General features: G+C 32.3%; 1 long non-coding RNA gene across 1 annotated transcript; it reads right to left on the bottom strand.

Annotated features, from left to right (window-relative positions):
- Positions 1–9,149: 9,149 nt before the first annotated feature.
- On the bottom strand, positions 9,150–14,433 carry LOC128169123 (uncharacterized). The gene is made up of 2 exons (XR_008241498.1): positions 13,345–14,433; positions 9,150–9,441 (listed from the first exon to the last, which is right to left on the bottom strand). It is a non-coding gene; the product is annotated as an uncharacterized LOC128169123 (long non-coding RNA).

Genomic DNA, 14,433 nt, shown 5'->3' on the forward strand with positions numbered 1-14,433 from the left:
TTTTGGCCCCTATTTTGAGGGGTCAGCCCCTTTTTCTTGATATTAAATAAAATGTCTCGCAAATATAAACATATTTTGTGCAATAAGTGTTCTCAAATTGTTAACCATTTCTGAGATATCTGACATCTGTGGTTTAGGGGCCGACTCCTTACCGGGGCCACCAACAACAACATTTTAGGTATCATATTGATTAAAACATTATTCTGAGCAACTTTTGTTCTACATTGCTTTTCAAAATATTTCTCCTATGTCAGATATTAATGATAAAAGTTTTAAATTTCTGGCCCCTTAAAACCCTTAATTACGTAATCTATGACTTACGTATGGTACTGTATAGGTTGACAGCGGTACAATGAACATTTTTGCTTCTATAATTAATAACAAATTATTATTCAGTAAAGAGTTATTATAAGAAGATTTTAGAGCCCTCTTTACCCCTAAATTGAGGAACCAGCCCCTTTTTCTTGATATTAAATGAAAGGTCTTGCAAATATAAATATATTTTATTCAACAAGTGTTCACGAATTGTTAGCTCACCTGAGCTGAAAGCGCAAATGAGCTATTCTGATCACAGTTTGTCCGTCGTCCGTCTGTCTGTCCGTCTGTCTGTCCGTCTGTATACTTTTCACATTTTAAACTTCTTCTCTAAAACCACTTAACCAAGTTCAACCAAATTTGGCTCAAAGCATTCTTATGGAAAGGCAAATATAAATTGCAAAAATGAAAGACAGATCTTCATTAAAAGCGGAGAAAATATCGAAAATGTAGAAAAAGGGGGATGCATTTTTAAAAATCTTCTTCTCAAGACCTACTGAGTCAAATTCAATGTAATTTAGCATAAGTAATCTTTATGGAAAGGAAAATATAAATTACAAAAATTATGGGCTAATTCTGTTTCAAATCTGAGTTATTACGAAAATATTAAGAAAGAAAAGGCGTGTTTCAAGCAATTTATAGCATCCATGAGTCTTGGTAAAATGAGTAGGCATGACCGGGCCAGGGCAAAACAAAAGATTGACAGTTATTAATCTGCCAATCTCATTAAAATTTCAAGATATTTACTGACCAGTATATTTGTATTCCCTGTAAATATTGCTGCAAAATAATGCGTAATTGGAATTGAGGATTGCCGATCTGCCCAGTCTTTTATTTTGCCCCGGCCCGGGTTTGCCTACCCATTTTACCAAGACTCGTATTCCAAAATTCCTAAACGAGGTTCTTTGTTTAAAGCAGCCATGACACTATATGATGAACAGGTCGATCTGACTATGATGAATTTGTTTGTTGTGCAACAGTTCGTGTACGAAGGGAATCTTTGAAACATGCAAAATACATTGGTGCCGATTTTGTGAAGTAAATTGAGGCTAAATATTTCAATGCGTTGACAGTTTTCACATATGACGATGGTGTTAGCTTGTTGTGATTTTCGTTTCGTTTTCATTTATGCTTTGCATTAACCTGGGAACTGTCGCTTGTATTTCCTGATTTTTACGTATCAAATCAAACAGAAACTTCGGTAAATCAAACAGTTTACTGTTTACCTGTGCAAATTAAGCAACATCTGATGTATTAAGAAAAAACTAAAATGCAATTCAATCAGGCTATCGGTAATTCGGTATCATCTTTTGCGTAATGGTAGAATAATGCAATATGTTTTGTTGAGATGCTCGGTATTTTCTCGAGTTTATTCAGTTTAGATAGAGTTTAATATCGCTGACGGAAATATGTAGGTATATACATGTATATGATTCATTTTGAAAAATATATTGTGTTCTTTATTTGTTATAGTGCATGTTTCTTGTGTTTAATTGTTTACAATTTCTATTTACTTACCATATTTGAGTGTTAAACTTCGAATTATAAGCAAGATACAGAGATTTGCTCACAATTCTATGTTTGAACACAGATCTGAGGCCATTCATATTTTTCCATTTTAAATGCCGAATAGGAAATACCAAGTGAAAAATCTTAAGCTGAATGTAATAAACTCATGTGAACAAAATATTTCTAAAACCTAGCAACATTTTTAGCTCATCTTGCTTATAATTCTACGATTGACGCTGAAATTTTGGTTGATCATTAGAAATTCTATATGAATTAGAGTATGTTAAATACTTGTACAGAAAAAAATAAAGAATGATATGCTGTATATTACTACTCTCTGGGCCCCCTCTTTATACAATGAAGAATGTGAAATGTGAGTAAATAAAAAACGACATATTTAAAACAGTTTCCATAGTTCTGACACATTTCTGTTGCGGGGATAAAAGAGTTATCGATATTCCTAAAAAAATATTACAGCGGAAAATTATCCTGGTTTGTAGCCATTTGTTATTTTTGAATAAAAATGAAAATAATGGGTTGGCCTTAGTAAATTAGAGTGATGTGCCTGTCAATACGGTAACATTCATTTTTATAGCTCTTTAACATGTCACATGACAACATTTTTGATTCCAGTGTATTCATTAATCAAGTGTGAGTAAAGTTATAAACGTCACGAGTTTACGCGAGGTAAACAACAGTCATAACCATTTAAAATTTCAAGCCTCTATCTTAAAGCGTTTTTGACAAAAGTCTGGGACAAAATGACTTTTTGAAATTTTTAAAAATGACGTCACGTCAAAACGGAAGTGACGTTCTCTTTAAAACTTTAACATTATTGAGGGACGCCAACTTGCGAAAATCTCTGAAAATTTCAGCAAAATCAGTTAAAAACCTTTTGAGTTATGAGGCAAAAAAGGAGTCAGAAGAAAAGAAAAAGAATAATAACTAGAGCAAAGCTCGTTGCAAAGCAACGAGTGGGTCTTCCGTTAATGTCGAAAGTAAAGCTGGAAGTTCCTGTAAGAAGCAGAGCTCTTAAACCAACAACAAGAGTAACTAAAATAAAAAGATAAAAAAATCGAATTATTCCTGGTACGACTTAACAAAATCCGAATGATTTTTAGTACGACTTAGCAAAAACCATTCCGATTTCAAGAACGACTTAACCAAAAAAATCCGAATGTGTTCAAGTACGACTTAACAATTATTTTTGGTACGAGTTAATTTTACTTTGAACATTATGCTATTTTTTAAACCAAGGACGTGGAATCAAAATTTCCGGAAATATCAATTTTTAAACCCCGATATCTCTGTAATGCATCGTCCGATTATAAAAAGGCTTTCAGTGTTAGATTCAGCTTAATAAGCTCTACAAAACACATATTCATTTTTGATTTGATCAGAAAATTCATTTTTTCAAAAAAATTGTTTCACTTCCGGTTTCGACCGGAAGGGACGAATTTTTATTTCGAGCCTTATTACAAAGATAAATCGACCAAATCATAACCATTGAAAATTTCAAGCCTCTATCTTAAAGCGTTTTTGAGGAACGCCGCGGACAAAATGACTTTTTGAAAATTTTAAAAATGACGTTTCGTCAAAACGGAAGTGACGTTGTCAAGAAAACTTTAACATCTTTGAGGGATAATAGTTACACAATATCTCTGAAAGTTTCATTAAAATCGGTTGGAAACTTTTTGAGTTATAAAGCCGAGAAGGAGTCAGAAAAAAAAAGAAAAAGTATAATAATAATAACTAGAGCAAAGCTCGTTGCAAAGCAACGAGTGGGTCTTCCGTTAATGTCGAAAGTAAAGCTCGAAGTTCCTGTAAGAAGCAGAGCTCTTAAACCAACAACAAGAGTAACTAAAATAAAAAGATGAAAAAAATCGAATTATTCCTGGTACGACTTAACAAAATCCGAATGATTTTAAGTACGAATTAACAAAAACCTTTTTTTATTTTAAGAACGACTTAACAAAAAAAATCCGAATGTGTTTAAGTACGACTTAACAATTATTTTTCGTACGAATTAATTTTACTTTGATTATTACGCTATTTTTTAAACCAAGGACGCGGAATCAAAATTTCCGGAAAAATCAATTTTTAAACCCCAATATCTCTGTAATGCATCGTCTGATTTTAAAACGGCTTTCAGTGTTAGACTCAGCTTAATAAACTCTACAAAACACATATTCATTTTTGATTTGATCAGAAAATTCATTTTTTCGAAAAATTTGTTTTACTTCCGGTTTCGACCGGAAGTGACAGATTTTTATATCGAGCCTTATTACAGAGGTAAATCGACCAAATCATAAGCATTTAAAATTTCAAGCCTCTATCTTAAAGCGTTTTTGAGAAACGCCGCGGACAAAATGACTTTTTGAAAATTTTAAAAATGACGTCACGTTAAAACGGAAGTGACGTTTTCAACGAAACTTCATTAACTTTGAGGTATTATAATTGCACATTATCTCTGAAAGTTTCATAAAAATCGGTTAAAATCTTTTTGAGTTATGAAGCCGAAAAGGAGTCAGAAAAAAAAAGAAAAAGTATAATAACTAGAGCAAAGCTCGTTGCAAAGCAACGAGTGGGTCTTCCGTTAATGTCGGAAGTAAAGCTGGAAGTTCCTGTAAGAAGCAGAGCTCTTAAACCATTAACAAGAGTAACTAAAATAAAAAGATGAAAAAATCGAATTATTCCTGGTACGACTTAACAAAATCCGAATGATTTTAAGTACGATTTACTAAAAACCTTTTCGAATTTAAGAACAACTTAACAAAAAAAATCCGAATTGTTCAAGAACGACTTAACAATTATTTTTGGTACGAGTTAATTTTACTTTGAACATTACGCTATTTTTTTAAACCAAGGACACGGAAACAAAATTTCCGGAAAAATCAATTTTTAAACCCCGATATCTCTTTAATGAATCGTCCGATTTTAAAACGGTTTTCAGTGTTAGATTCAGCTTAATAAGCTCTATAAAACACATATAAATTTTTGATTGGATCAGAAAATTCATTTTTTCGAAAAATTTGTTTTACTTCCAGTTTCGACCGGAAGTGCCAGATTTTCATTTTCAGCCTTATTACAGATGGAAATCGACCAAATCATAACGATTTAAAATTTCAAGCCTCTATCTTAAAGCGTTTTTGAGAAAAGTCCGGGACAAAATGACTTTTTGAAATTTTTAAAAATGACGTCACGTCAAAACGGAGGTGACCTTCTCTTTAAAACTTTAACATTATTGAGGGACGCCAACTTGCTAAAATCTCTGAAAATTTCATTAAAATCAGTTAAAAACCTTTTGAGTAATGAAGCAAAAAAGGAGTCAGAAGAAAAGAAAAAGAATAATAACTAGAGCAAAGCTCGTTGCAAAGCAACGAGTGGGTCTTCCGTTAATGTCGGAAGTAAAGCTCGAAGTTCCTGTAAGAAGCAGAGCTCTTTAACCAATTACAAGAGTAACTAAAATAAAAAGATGAAAAAATCGAATTATTCCTGGTACGACTTAACAAAATCCGAATGATTTTAAGTACGAATTAACAAAAACCTTTTTGATTTCAAGAACGACTTAACAAAAAAAATTCGAATGTGTTCAAGTACGACTTAACAATTATTTTTGGTACGAGTTAATTTTACCATAAACATTACGCTATTTTTTAAACCAAGGACGCGGAAACCAAATTTCCGGAAAAATCAATTTTTAAACCCCGATATCTCTGTAACGCATCGTCCGATTTTTAAACGGATTTCAGTTTTGTACTCAGCATGAAAATTACTGTAAGGTACATACGTTTAATTTTTAAAATCAAAAAACATGAAAATTGAAAAAAATTGGTTTTGCTTCCGGTTTCGACCGGAAGTGTCCGAATTAAGTTTCCAGCCTTATGTCATAAGTAAAAAGGTAGTTCTACGTGCTCTGTAAATCTCATAGCTTTATCTTAAATCAAAAAGGAGAAAAGCTCCGGACAAAATCACTTTTTAAAACGTGAAAAACGTCAATATCTGACGAATTTGATGACGTCATCAAATAATTTTTACATATCATAGAGATCTTTAAAAAACACATAAAACCTAAAAATTTCAAAGCAATCGATGCAAGCGTTTTTGAAATATTCGAGTTGAAAAAAAAATAAAAAGAATAATAATAATAAGAATAAGAACTAGAGCAAAGCTCGTTGCAAAGCAACGAGTGGGTCTTCCGTTAATGTCGGAAGTAAAGCTGGAAGTTCCTGTAAGAAGCAGAGCTCTTAAACCAACAACAATAATAACTAAAATAAAAAGATGAAAAAAATCGAATTATTCCTGGTACGACTTAACAAAATACGAATGATTTTAAGTACGACTTAACAAAAACTTTTCCGATCTCAAGAACGACTTAACAAAAAAATCCGAATGTGTTCAAGTACGACTTAACAATTATTTTTGGTACGAGTTAATTTTACTTTGAACATTACGCTATTTTTTAAACCAAGGACGCGGAATCAAAATTTCCGGAAAAATCAATTCTTAAACCCCAATATCTCTGTAATGCATCGTCCGATTTTTAAAAGGCTTTCAGTGTTAGATTCAATTTGATAAGCTCTACAAAACACATATTCATTTTTGATTTGATCAGAAAATTCATTTTTTCGAAAAATTTGTTTCACTTCCGGTTTCGACCGGAAGTAACAGATTTTCATTTCCAGCCTTATTACAGAGGTAAATCGACCAAATCATAACCATTGAAAATTTCAGGCCTCTATCTTAAAACGTTTTTGAGAAACGCCGCGGACAAAATGACTTTTTTAAAATTTAAAAAATGACGTTACGTCAAAACAGAAGTGACGTTGTCAAGGAAACTTTAACATATTTGAGCTATAATAGTTTCACATTATCTCTAAAAATTTCATGAAAATCGGTTGGAAACTTTTTGAGTTATAAAGCCGAGAAGGAAAAAAAAAGAAAAAGTATAATAACTAGAGCAAAGCTCGTTGCAAAGCAACGAGTGGGTCTTCCGTTAATGTCGAAAGTAAAGCTTGAAGTTCCTGTAAGAAGCATAGCTCTTAAAACAATAACAAGAGTAACTAAAATAAAAATATGAAAAAAATCGAATATTCCTGGTACGACTTAACAAAATACGAATGATTTTAAGTACGACTTAACAAAAACCTTTCCGATTTTAAGAACGACTGATCAAAAAAAATCCGAATGTGTTCAGGTACGACTTAGCAATTATTTTTGGTACGAGTTAATTTTACTTTGAACATTACGCTATTTTTTAAACCAAGGACGCGGAATCAAAATTTCCGGAAAAATCAATTTTTAAACCCCGATATCTCTGTAATTCATCGTCCGATTTTCAAACGGATTTCAGTTTTGAATTCAGCATGACCAACTCTACAAACCTCGTAAATATTTGAAATTGAAACCAAAAATTCGAAAATTCGAAAATTTTAAAATACTTCCGGTTTGGACCGGAAGTGACGGAAACTAAATTCCAGCCTTATGTCCAAATAAAAACGATCAATGCTGCAACACAGAAAATTCCAAGTCTCTATCTTAAAGCGTTTTTGAAAAACGCCCTGGACAAAATCACTTTTTTTAAATTTAAAAATTGACGTAACGTAAAAACGGAAGTGACGTTGTAGTTAAAAATTTAACATCTTTAAGGGACGATGATGTTTCATAATCCCTGAAAGTTTCATGTAAATCCGTTGAAAACCTTTTGAGATATTAAGCTTTAAAAAAGTCAGAAAAATAAAGAAAAAGAATAATAATAATAACTAGAGCAAAGCTCGTTGCAAAGCAACGAGTGGGTCTTCCGTTAATGTCAAGAGTAAAGCTTGATGTTCCTTCAAGAAGCAGAGTGTTTAAATCAATAACAAGAGCAACTTAAAGTAAAACATAAAAAAAAATACGAATGATACTATGTACGAATTAACAAAAACCTTTACGATTCTAAGAACGACTTAACAAACAAATAATTCCGAAATAAAATCGAATTATTTTTGGTACGTGTTTGAACTTTACGCTATTTTTGAAACAAAAACGCAGAATCAAAATTTCCGAAAAATCAATTTTTAAACCCCGATATCTGTTATGCATCGTCCGATTTAAAAACGGATTTTAGTTTTGTACTCATCATGAAATATACCGTAGGTTACATATGTTTAATTTTTAATATTGAAAAACAATGAAAAACTAAAACAAGAGGCAAATGGGCCACGTCGCTCACCTGAGGAACAATAGGTATGATAAAATCAGCTTAATGGAGTCACAATGCAAACTATCTGGACAATGTACAATAATACATGTAGATCCTGTATAAATAAAATCCATTCCCCCCCCCCCCCCCCTAAATATTCTTATGTTTATAATCATTAGTTCCTTTTCTAAAAGGATGATTTTATATTGATTTTATAGTCATATCGCATGTTGAGTATTGCAGTTCTCAAAAAGATCCTTAACAAAAGTTTATATATGGGATATAAACCTACATCAAACTCTGAAACTTCTTGTGAGGCCAAAGAACTGTCCTGGGGCCAAAGTCTTAACAATTATAAAGAATCATCTGCCTGATTAGTTTCTTAGAAGAAGATTTTAAAATATTTACTCTATATATCCTATGTTAAATCCCCCACCCATTGTGGCCCAAACCTATCCCTGGGGTCATGATTTTCACAACTTTGTATCTACACTACCTGAGGATGCTTCCACATAAGTTTCAGCTTTTCTGGCTGATTAGTTTCTGAGAAAAAGATTTTTAAAGATTTTCTCTATATATTTCTATGTAAAAATCCATTCCCCCATTGTGGCCCCACCATACCACCTGGGACTATGATTTGAACAAACTTGAATCTACACTACCTGAGGATGCTTCCACTTTAATTTGAGCTTTTCTGGTCTAATAGTTTTTGAGAAGAAGATTTTCAAAGATTTTCTTTATATATTCCTATGTAAAACTTGATCCCCCTCTTGTGGCCCCTCCCTACCCCCGGGGACCATGATTTGAACAAACTTGAATCTACACCACATGAGGATGCCTCCACACAAGTTTAATCTTTTCAGGCCGAATAGTTTTTGAGAAGAAGATTTTTGAAAAATACCAACAAATTTTCAATAATTCTCAATTATCTCTCCTTTAAAGAGGGCGTGGCCCTTCATTTGAACAAACTTGAATCCCCTTCACCTAGTGGTGCTTAGTGCCAAATGTGGTTGAAATCTGCCCAGTGGCTCTTGAGAAGAAGATGAAAATATGAAAAGTTTACAACAACGACGACAAATTGTGATCAGAAAAGCTCACTTGAGCCTTGGCTCAGGTGAGCTAAAAACAAAATAAAGGAAACATAATTGCATACTTTTATTGAAAAACAAATTTTCACAGCTAACAATTGTAAATTACTTTAAACAGCCATAATTTTGTTTGTTATAATTTCTTATCAAACACAAACCACAACAAGGCATGATGCTTTCTTAAAGTTCCATTACAGTAACTGTTCATGAATTATCCGATTTAATTTGAATTACTGGTAAATAGTCTGTAAAACACATTAAGGAATATGCATGTGGGTAGAGGTGACAGGTTAACCTCAAGAGCTGAAAAGAATCAACAGGTAAAAACCATGTGGCCACCAATATCTGAAATTAAAAAAATAAATAAGCTGTGTTAATACATGTACCAGTACTAATAATAGCTGTGTTTACATTAACATATGCATAGTATTTCTGAAAAAAAATACACTGACCATGCAGTGTAATTAGTATGACATATCCCGATACGTGACATTAGATGGCACAGGACAGTTTTTTGATACATTTCATTGTAGCGTGGGGACGTGTGTCTTCGGAACCCTCCTCAGTTCCCATTCAGCACAAATACCTTTAATTCACTCTTTATAAGGCCAATGACCAATTTCTGAAGAAAATTAATAGTCAAAACCTGTAAAATTTTCTACATACTGGTTTTTATGAGATTTTGACCCTATCATATTTTGCTAATTTTTCAGCTTTTAAGACCTCCCCCAGCCAATTCCCTGCAAAGGGTTGACCTTCTGTTCGATGTGCATGTTGCACCATCACGTCAGAAACTTACCGGTGTATAGTTTATAATGTCCCATCCACCTACTTTTCGTGTAATTTACCCTTCCGTCTGTAACTTTCATTTTCAATGTCTAAAGTCAACACAACAGTCATAGCCGCAGGTTTCGCATTTTACTTCTGAATCTCATGTACCTAACATATTGGGCCTACATATTGCATATCAATTTCAACAATACACATCCCTCTAACTAATTCTAAATCATTAAAAATCATTTCATGAATTTTAGCAACACTCATAAGCCTTCAAGTACAGCAACTCTCAATTTTACAAAAATATTGACGGGAACTTTATCCGAAACTGTCCCTTGCTACCTTTAACTTACACTAACATTCTCTGAAAAGTCATCTTGTCTTAAACTTACAAAGCTTATGCTATTCTGAGAAAAAGTATACCTCAGTTTGCCAATTCCATTAAGGATTAAGAAAAATATGGCCATTTAAGTGAACCCAGCATTTCCACTTTCCTCTATTTAACACAGATTCATAGGGCTCTCCATAAATAAAGCATCTTTAGAGGTCAACTGTTGTTCAACCTCCCTAAATAAGAAACCTTATTCAAAACTACATACATATACATGATATTATCATGACAAAAGCATCACATCACTTAGAAATACCCTTACATGTATACCCTCCCCCTATTTTTTGATTTTCCTAAGAAGCATTAGTTTGAACACCTTAACCTAATATTATGAAACTTGTGGCAATTCTCTTGAGTCATTTCTCACACATATTTGAAAACAACCATCACTGATATTGAAAATTGATCTTTTCTTGATAAATGGATGAAATGTAACATTTTTTTTCACAAAAAGACATGCCGCCATACATGTGATTTCTTGTTTTCATGAAACAGTAAGCTTATAGTCATATTTAGTGAATATCTTATTTATTCTGGTTTCTAGTCTCCTTTTAACTTTGCTAAAATAGTGAGACCTACAAGTGTGATGTCTGCTCTTAATTAAAATGAAACTCAAACACAACCGGGTACCTGGGGAAGGATGAGAATTCCATGATAAATGTTCAAATTTTACATGTTTTCCTACATTTTTGATGCATATATACAATAAAAGGGTAAAAATATTTTGTTTCTTGATCATTTCGAGAGTAATTATTATAGCAGATGTTATTTCAAGGTCAAATGTACATTTACATATCCAACATGTAATGGTAATGGAGACAATTGGAAAGAGGGGGTGGCTTTTTGAATTCTGTAATTATATCTAAAATATCACTTTTGGATAGGAAGGAGCAGAAACTTGAGTTTTTTTTTACTCAAGTTGATAACTGCATTTGTCTACATGTGAATTTTATTTGAAAGAAAAATATGCTGTTTTAAAAAAATTGAGTTATATAAGTCAGGTTGCTTAATGTTATTTCATGAAATCAGACAGCAAAATTGCTGCAAATTTATGATTAAATAATTCAATTGATCAAAACTCTTTTACAGTATTAATTCTTATCTCGGTAATTAACTTAAGCCTATTAATTGTCATCATGATAGGAAATACCTATACTTTCTAAGCCAATTTACTCTAGTGGTGGTCATTCTACACATTGATTTACCGGTACTTCCCTTGTATATTATAGCTAATAAATCATGTAATGACATATATAACTAACAAAATCATCCATTTTCCCAAAATAGACAACTTTTGGTACAAAATCCACTCAAAATTACAGTTAAATGAGAAATCTGAAATACCATGTAGTCTTGAAACTTACACTAACATTCTCTGAAAAGTCATCTTGTCTTAAACTTACAAAGCTTATGCTATTCTGAGAAAAAGTATACCTCATTTTCCAATTCCATTAAGGATTAAGAAAAATATGGCCATTTAAGTGAACCCAGCATTTCCACTTTCCTCTATTTAACACAGATTCATAAGGCTCTCCATAAATAAAGCATCGTTACCTAATCTTTTAGAGGTCAACTGTTGTTCAACCTCCCTAAATAAGAAACCTTATTCAAAACTACATACATATACATGATATTATCATGACAAAAGCATCACATCACTTAGAAATACCCTTACATGTATACCCTCCCCCTATTTTTTGATTTTCCTAAGAAGCATTTAAGTTTGAACACTTTAACCAAATACTATGAAATTTAAAATAAAATGCTTCTATTCTGATCAATTGAATTTTTAAGCAGCGTGAAATTAAAACCATAGCAATTGATACTTTAGTAAAAATCATGAAATTTTAACACGGTGGAATTAAAACGACCTACAGTATTTCATCCGAACAGCCTCAACATATAATTTTCTGCTATACCATTTTTTATTCAATGAATTCTACTAAGTTTTTTTTGGCAAATAAATTTAGCGAGGATTTTTTTCTCTTTCCTTATTAATGACAGGTTTTAAAAACAATATTATGTTTAGTATGTATAAAATTCCATAAACAATATTACAAAGCTTTGGATTTTAGTTGTACAATGAAAAAATGAGGGACTGCATGATAATACATGCTCATTTTGAAATTTAAAGCATTGTTGATTTCTTTTACTATAGAGATATGCACAAAATGATGTTGCTCTGTGATGCTTTGCCAAGATTAAAAGCATGAGAGAGAGAGAGAGAGAGAGAGAGAGAGAGAGAGAGAGAGAGAGAGAGATCGAGATCTGAGGCACATGTAGTAAAAATTATTACATACATTTGTCTTACTGTAAAAACTGTTTACAATGTAGATGTGTTCTGCATGTAAAGTTTACCTAAAATGAATCAATAAAATTCAATATACCGGTATATAAAAGATAAACTAATCTCAAAGAATTTACAATGTTCTGTGAAATAATCAAATCTTGAGAAGAATGTTTTATAGATATCAGGGAACATTAACCTAAAATCTGAACTAAAAGTTCTTTTCATCTTGCACTCTGATTTACATGCTCTTTCACAGGCGACAATCATATATAACGGTGAGCCAGACAAAAGTTCTAATTTTAATTAGACTGAATATTTACCATGTCAAATATATTTATTTAATTAAGCACAAGCCTGTCTGAGTTCTTTAATTCATTAATTAAGTGGAGATAATATGGTAAAGATCTGCTATTTTCAAATATTTAGGGTAAAGTTATCATCATGCAAACATGCACTCTAATTACAACATTCTACTCTTGTGTGCCTTTGGACCCCCACCTCTTTTAATTGCACTGTTTTACAGTGTGTGGTGTGTTGTTCAATACAAAATAAGACATACATATACATAATAATAAATAGAAATTCAAACGAGTAGTGTGCAAAACATACACGTGAAAATACATTGGACAGATAATATCCCGAGATTTCTCTGACTCAAATGCCCGCTTTTATATTGTTACGCACGTCAAAAGCGGAGGTTAGAGTCAGAGGAATGTCGGATTAGATTGAAAAGTGCACAAACACTTTGAAAAGAAAAAGTCAATACGACATATCCTGTATTGAAACATACCTTTATAATCTGTCATGCGTTAGTTGAGCTGAAATTTCCACTATCGCCGTCTTGCAGGCCATTCTTCTGACACACCGCTATCAGCTGTTGTTCGCAGTCAAAACATGGCGAGTTGACATGGTGAATCGTACGATAATTATTTCGATTAAAACTAAGCAGACTAATAAAAACTAACAACGTAATTATCGACCGAATTAACGAAATTGTTTCAATAAACACTCTGATTAACTATATAAAAAAGGAGTTCGGTTTTATGACCTGTACGAAATCTTTTCAGCAGGAGTTACTTTAGGTGTGAATTTTGCACTATTTTTTAAACCAATAACGAGGAATCAACATTTCCGGAAAAATCAATATTTAAACCCCGATATCTCCGCAATGCAGTATCCGATTTTAAAACGAATTGAAGTTTTGTATTTAGCTTTGCAAACTAAATAGTATGCTTATAATTTTATGTTTTTTATAAAGTTTTATGATCAGTACGAATTGTTACAGTAGAAGTTACTTTCAGTGTGAATTTTGCACTATTTTTGAAACCAAGAACGCGGCATCAAAATTTCCGGGAAAATCAGTTTTTAAACCCCGATATCTCTGTAATGCATCCTCCAAATTTTAAACGGTTTTCAACATTAGACTCAGCTTAAAAAGCTCTACAAAATACGTATACGTTTTTTGTTTGATCAAAAAATTCATTTTTTCAAAAAATTTGATTCGCTTCCAGTTTCGACCGCAAGTGACAGATTTTTATTATATAGCTTCATTACAGAGGTAAATTGACCAAATCATAACCATTAAAAATTTCAAGCCTCTATCCTAAAGCGTTTTTGAGAAAAGTCCCGGACAAAATGACTTTTTTAAAATTTTAAAAATGACGTCACGCCAAAACGGAAGTGACGTTGTCTTTAAAACTTTAACATCTTTGAGGGACGATAACTTGCTAAAATCTCTGGAAGTTTTATTGAAATCAGTTGAAAACTTTTTGAGTTATGAAGCAAAAAAGGAGTCAGAAAAAAAAGAAAAAGTATAATAACTAGACACGATCTCGTTGCGAGCAACGAGGAGGTCTTCCGTCCGATTTTTAGAATAAGG

The sequence above is a fragment of the Crassostrea angulata genome, unplaced genomic scaffold (assembly GCF_025612915.1).
Source record: "Crassostrea angulata isolate pt1a10 unplaced genomic scaffold, ASM2561291v2 HiC_scaffold_99, whole genome shotgun sequence".
NCBI classification, from domain to species: Eukaryota; Metazoa; Mollusca; class Bivalvia; order Ostreida; family Ostreidae; genus Magallana; species Magallana angulata.